The sequence below is a fragment of the Etheostoma spectabile genome, chromosome 23, assembly GCF_008692095.1.
Source record: "Etheostoma spectabile isolate EspeVRDwgs_2016 chromosome 23, UIUC_Espe_1.0, whole genome shotgun sequence".
NCBI lineage: Eukaryota > Metazoa > Chordata > Actinopteri > Perciformes > Percidae > Etheostoma > Etheostoma spectabile.
Window position 1 is genome coordinate 949,696 of NC_045755.1, and position 7,011 is coordinate 956,706.

A 7,011-nucleotide genomic window follows, 5' to 3' on the forward strand; every position below is an offset into this window, starting at 1 on the left:
TTTTGCTCAAAGTGCCGCAGGGTGTTCAGCCTCCATCACTCCATTGAGCTTTATGTGTGAGAATGGATGTGTGTGAGAGAGAAAGAGAGAGTTTTGTCTTGTCAGTGCTTAGTTATACTACCAGAATGCATCCGGCTTTGTAGACCAACTTAGCCATTAAATTCAAGGATTCATCATGATCCATAAAAAACACTGAGTAGAAGAAAAACAGTGTAACGTTGCAGCCCCTCAGTGGTAAAATCAACAACCCAGTGATAAGGTCTGACAAGACCCTCCCCCATTTTTACTTTTTATTGTTACTGTAGGTGGCACCGCCCTCTAGTTCCCAAAGTAATTATGATGTGATCAAATTAGGGGGTACATGAGCGTCAAATTCCATATCAGGAGGCAAGTCGGGCAGTGTATGGGTCAAACAAACACAGGATTTCCCCCTTTTTTACACTCATCATTTCAAGTGTGTCATATCCTGATTAATTACACTTTTTTCACTTAGCCACATATAGGCTATGAATCTCTGTTAGCCAGATCACAGATCCGATTACAATCTCCATTTTCCAGGCTATATGCCAATGACTCACTTCAGTCCAGAGGGTGGTGGTAATGCACCTGTAGCTGTATCATAACCAAGGTCAATATAGTTTTGAATTTTCAAGTTCACTTTTGTTCAGTTTTAGTTAGTGTGTATACTAGTTTTAGTTTAGTTTCAGTTTTTTTCAGAATGATTGTTATCTTATATATTTAGTTTTAGTCTTACAGGGATTTGAATTTTCTGCTGGAATGTCAACTCGGTTTAATTTCTATAAAAAACTTATACTGAAATGACATGCTTTCATTTTTTTTATTCCATTGTTAACCTGGCAATACAGTTTCAGTTTAGTTTTTTTGTTTTGAGGTTTTTTTGTTTTTTTACAGTTTAAAAATATTTTTTCACTGCTTATTTTTATTTAAGGTTATTATAATATCCCTGACGGTAACAGCTAAGTGCGTTTTAGCAGTTTAGTCCCAACAACAGTTTTATTGTTGGTAGCTAATAACGTCTGTACAGATGACTCTGAACATCTGGCAATCTTAGGGTGACCATATGTTGATTTCCAAAAAAGAGAACACCCGGCCGCCCTCGAGACAAAAATAATGGACATGAACTACTCTGTGTCAGCATCATTAAATCCAGCGTGAAAAAAGGAAAAATTAAAACAAATGCGGCAACCATGGCGTACCAGTAGCCTGGATGCCAGCTCACCTTAGCCCCCCCCCACAACATTTGACCAACATTTGGGAAGTTCGGTCTCGACTTGATCCGCTGTGGGGCAACATGCTCAAACCAGAGCTGTTCGGACCAATCAGATTGTCAGGGCGGGCTTTATGTGATGATAGGCAGATGATCAACAGTAACGGAATCAACCAAAAGAGTCAACAAAGATCACCGGATTGAATTAGTTTACAACAAAGATGGCTGTCGCTGGAGATTTGAGATGTGTAGATTCCTCCACCATCGCGTCATTCATTTTAAAAGAGGAACAAACTCCTTTTCTCTGATTGGTTGTAAGTCTATCCAATTGAGTGCAGAGGCGTTCTTTTTCCTAGTTTCGGTTGAAACACGCCCCATGATCACAGCCCAATGAAGCAGCATCAGACTCATATTCCGACTAGAATCTTCAGACTCATGGGCTATGTCTCAAATCGCGCACTTCCCTTAGTGCACTTACAGAAGTACACTTCGTGCACTACGTACTATCTGGATAGGGGTAAATTTTGACAGAGGAGTGTTGTCTCAAATCGCGCACTTCATGTGCACTTACGGAAATGACGATCACATTTCATCCCTTCTTCTTCTGTACAATGGGAATTCACCAGGGAGAGCATTCCGTCTGGCGCTGTGTTTCGCAAAAAATAATTCCTGCTTTGTTTTTGATATTTTAACAAAAATAAATGTGATATATTTGCTCCGTGTCACGCCAGGATGACGATTGCGACGCCGCCGTCATGTCACCCCCCCCTTAGCTTCAACAGTACACAACTGTATCGTAATATGTTCTTGTTACTGCACTATTAATCATTAATTATACCTATTCTTTGTAGTCCACTCTTTTAAGTATACTTATGTTCTGCTCTAAAATCAGTAAAGTAATATTCATTCATTACGTACCTGTCATTTTAATGCTCAACGGTTTCATGAGGACATCCTTGTTGCCCATAGATAAGACTGTTGTTATGAAGCATTACCCCTTACAACTTAACTAAAGAAAACCATCTACATTTTTATATAAGTTGTATTTTTGTTCTAAATGGTCTTCATACAGTGACAATACAATAGTGAAAGCAGAGGTAACAGAATTGACATTTAAATAGATCCATTCCTTTATATTCATTATATGCTTGCTACAGTCATGCAACGTGTAATACAAAAGATGACAAAGTTAAATACTTTTAATATTATTTTATTTTAAAAATGTGCTTGTAGTTCTGCAGGCTCCCCCCCCCCCCCCCCGCACGTAGCTAGTCTGATGGGGATAGGGACATGAGGGTGGTCTATAGCCCCCCCAGGCCGTAGATAGTCTGATGGGGACAGGGACCTGAGGGGGGAGCAGATTCTCCAGGGGATCCTTCTACGGTCTGAGGGCCATCGTCACCCCTAAATGACGGACCTTTATTCCTCGTTTGTCCCTGAAGAGACGGGTTATACAGGATAATCATCAGGGGGAAGCAGTATAAACAAGATCTACATCAGGTGGAGGCAGAAACAGTGGATACGTTTTAACATTACGCTACTGTTAACGTTACTGACAATCAGCTGATCGCTATTTCGCTGAGCTAACGCTCACGTCGGATTATGTACAACTTGTTAAGATCATACATCTAACACTAAAATCGTCTACAATGGGACAAAAGTTTAACACAAACAACAATATACTACAACACATGTAACGGTAGCTTATAACTTATTTGCCAATATGGTTAAACTGCCGCTGTTAGCTAAGGTTGGCTTGCTAGCACGTCAAATTACGGTACTAATAAACGTTATAATTCGTGGTACAAAAATGATTATCGACTGTAAAATTAACCAAGTATACATTTACAAGTGGCTTATATGTTTAGCAAAAAGACTCACGTTCAACTTTGTATTGCTCCGTCGGTCTCGCTATCGCGTCTTCGGCCGCCGCTATCAAAAGTTTTTCAACGGTTGTTAGCTCCGCCCCTTCCGCTACGTAGCCAAGATGGCGACCGTTGAGTGTGGAAAGTGTCCATCCATCTACACTTAACTTTGTGACCGGTTTTGAGTCACCATCGGGTATTTTAAGTACACTTCATTTGACCGCACTTCGACAATGTGAACGCACTATGTACTCAAATAGTTAGTATTTAGTACAGAAGTGCGCGATTTGAGACACAGCCATGTTCTGACTAGAATCTGAGTATGACGACGTCATGTGCAAAAATTAACAAAAATATGCAAGACTGTACGGCTGCAGCCTGGAGCCTCCTGTCTGGCGCCGTCGGGCTTCTACTTCTCAAACTAAAAGCTTGCATCTTCATACTTTTGTGTTTTGGGTGTTTAAGTATGTTATAATATGTTTAAAATATGGAAACATCTCCATTTTATTCTAAGATGGTGCCATGGTAGTAGTTTATAGTTTATTTGAAGGGGTTATGAATTGCTTCAGTGTGTGTCATATATACAGTAATTATGAAAGCCTTAAAGTGCGCCTCATGCTGCTCTTGCCATAATCTCACATGAGCCTCATCATTATGAGGTTGTACTAATCAGGGATCAGACAAATGGTACAGCAGCATGCTACTTTCTGTATGTTTTGAAACTGATTTTGCTGGCGCCTGGTTAGCACACTTGGTAGAGCAGGTGCCCATATGTAGACGCAGCAGTCGCAGGTTCGACTTTGCCCAGCCCCTTTGCTGAATGACAGTCCCCCTATCTCTCCCCTTTCATTTCTGCAGCTGTCCTGTATAAATAAAGGCCTAAAATTGCCCCAAGAAAAAGAAATTGATGGGGCCATTTTCTTCCTGTCCCTTTTGCATGTGACAGGAAGGACAACAGCTTATTTCAGCGGAATATCAGTGTCATTTCAGCTGTCGTTACCATGGGGGCAGATCCTCTAAAGGCAATTTCAACAGACCACTTACTGACGTGTAGTTGCGCTTGGGAAGACTAAAGATCGAGAATGCATATTAGAGAGATGGAGGAATTCACACCTATTGAACATCTCAAATGTCCCAAGGTTGTTTGGCATTGGGATGTCAGGCTAAAGGCTTCTGAGATGCTTTTTAGCAGTGGATCAGATAATCCAAACACTTTACCTGTGTGAACCATGCTACATACACATACATGCACACCGCTGCTGGGTGCACAGTGTCTTTTCTCTCTCTTTGTCTCAGAAATGCCAACTTTTGGCTGCAGGGGAGTCGAGAGAGCAGAGTATTTACCCATAACCAGCATTAACTATGTTTTGTATTCTGCTGCTAACTGTAGTGTAAAACAGCAGCAGTATCTCCAGTCAGACTATTAACCAGAGGCATCACTTACAAGCACCTCTTCCCTCTGTCTGTTTCCTGTCCAGTAGACCAGTCCCTGCGCTCTACCAGACACTTGTGAATGTCTTTATTGTGTACATGTAAATGACAACCTCAGCACACACTCTTTTACGGCTGCTCATTCTTTCCTTTCATTGTTCCTTCTTTTGTCTCCGTCACTCTGTTTGCAGCCGTTGGCAAGGCTTCAGCTGCCCATCTCCAATTTTATGGTTTGTTTGGCTTTTTATACATGCCTGTCTCTGTTTCCTGGGCATCTTATGTTCTGTTTTACATGCTTTTGCTTGCTGGTTTATTAATAAAGTTGTGTCTTCAGGCAATATTTGATGACTGTGTTCCCTTTCTTTGAACTCAGTGTCTAAAGTCTTGTTCTGTAGTTACATGTCAGGAGAAATGGAAATGAGAGTCAAATGAATGAGGATACCTTAAATGAGCTGTGTCCACGTTCGGACATTTCTGACCTGACACACTTTCTGGTCTTTTTGCGTAAAATGTAGAAGAATATGGCCGGGCTGCCATGTAAAAATTTAGAAACAGAATTTAAAATCCTTCATTCTCACCTACAAAGCTCTTCTGGTCAGGCTCCATCTTATCTTAAGAGCTTATAGTACCTTACAACCCTAGGGAGAGAACTACGCTCCCAGAAGCGGGTTACTGGTGGTTCCAGAGTCTCTAAAAGTAGAACGGGAGCCAGAGCGTTCAGTTATCAGGCTCCTCCTGTGGAACCAGGTTTCGGGTCGGAGGAGGCAGACACCGTCACCTAAGGTAGGCTTAAGACTTTCCTTTTGATAAAGCTTATAGTTAGGGCATAGAATCGATATTGTTAGGGAGGTAGGTAGTATACATCGTTTATTTCAGATTTCTATCACTAATATAACTAAAGGGAGACTGGAATAGAACGGGGAGTTTGGCCCGGCGGGGCTGGAGCTCTCTTTACCTTGTCTCTCTTGTTTTGTTGTTAATAATAGTTTTAGACAGCTTGGATTATTGATACATAGTTAGGGATAGAATAGATATTGTTAGGAAGTGTAGTTAGTAACATGTTTTCAGATTTATCTATCATATAATCAAGAAATATAGAACAAAGGGAGACTTGGCATACAGCCCGATCGGTCTGGGGAGTTCGGCCGGCGGGCTGGAGCTCTCTTACCGTCTCTCCTTGGTTTTGTGTAATAGTTTTGACAGCTGGGGACTTATTTGATACACTAGTTAGGCATAGAATCGAATAGTGTTAGGGAGTAGTAGGTAGTCACATAGTTTTCAGATTTATATCTATAATCAGAATTAATAGAACTAAAGGGAGACTTGGCATACAGCCGATCCGGTTGGGGGAGTTCGGCCCGGCTGGGCTGGAGCTCTCTTCCTTGTCTCTCTTGGTTGGTTGTAATATTTTGACAGCTGGGGACTTATTTTGATACACTGATCCCTCTCTCCTCTATTTCCATTTCCATTATGTGCATCCATGTCCCAGAAATGCTGTTACTAACCCAGCTCTGGGAGTCATTCCCCGGCGTTATGTCTTTTTCCCCAGCATGTTCCCTTGGATCAGAGAGGCTCCGAAATCAGGGTAGCAGCTCTCGCCCTGTCCCGCTACACGTCTGTGATCCATGTTCCTGCTACACCTGGACCCAGGCCTGCTCCGTCCGCTCCGATCTGCTAGTTTGTACGTTTATTTTCGCGTTGATGCTCTCGTATGCCCGCCCAGCGTCGGGCTAGGACCCCTGACCACTATCATATAGACCATGCCTACCACTGTACTACATTCTTTTCTTTTATGTTTTTGTTTGGTTACTCTCCTGACCTCTTCTCCCCCACCAACGGCCGCAGAACGCTACAGAGCGTGGCCCGCCCACCGCGTGACGGACCTCCATGGTTTTTTGACTCTTGATAGAAGTGCAACTAGTTTTTCCTCTATAGCCAGTGGCACTGGCTGGCCCTTGTCACTGGCCTGATCAGTCCGTTGAACCACCCCAGAGAATCTGTTGGGTCCTTGTAAATCATTCCTGCTGGGTGGGTCTATCGTAAGTCCAGTCCTGCGATACCTCCGGCAGGGATCGCATGACAGAGGTAATAGGTCTGGGTTTATATTCGAGAGACACTCTCGCTTTTGTATGTTTTTGACTCAAGTACCACCCGCCTCCTCTCAGATCTCTCTTAGCCAGCCTGAAGAATATGCGACAGTCCCCCCTTTTCTTCTTTTGGTGTTGTCTTGGTGGTTGTGATACTATCATGATGTTTGCTAGAAAATTGAAGTGGCTCGTTATTTTTGGGGGGGGGGTGGTTCCAGTTCTAGTTTGTTTTCGGTCTGATAGTTCTGTTTTCTATGGTCTTGTTATGAATTGATACTATAAATAAAATTGAATTGAATTGAATTATCATCTATGGATGAATGTTCATAGTATATGTACTAGGCTGACTCGCAACAACAGTTATCTCACAGCGTTTTTCATAAAAGAGCAGGTCTAGACC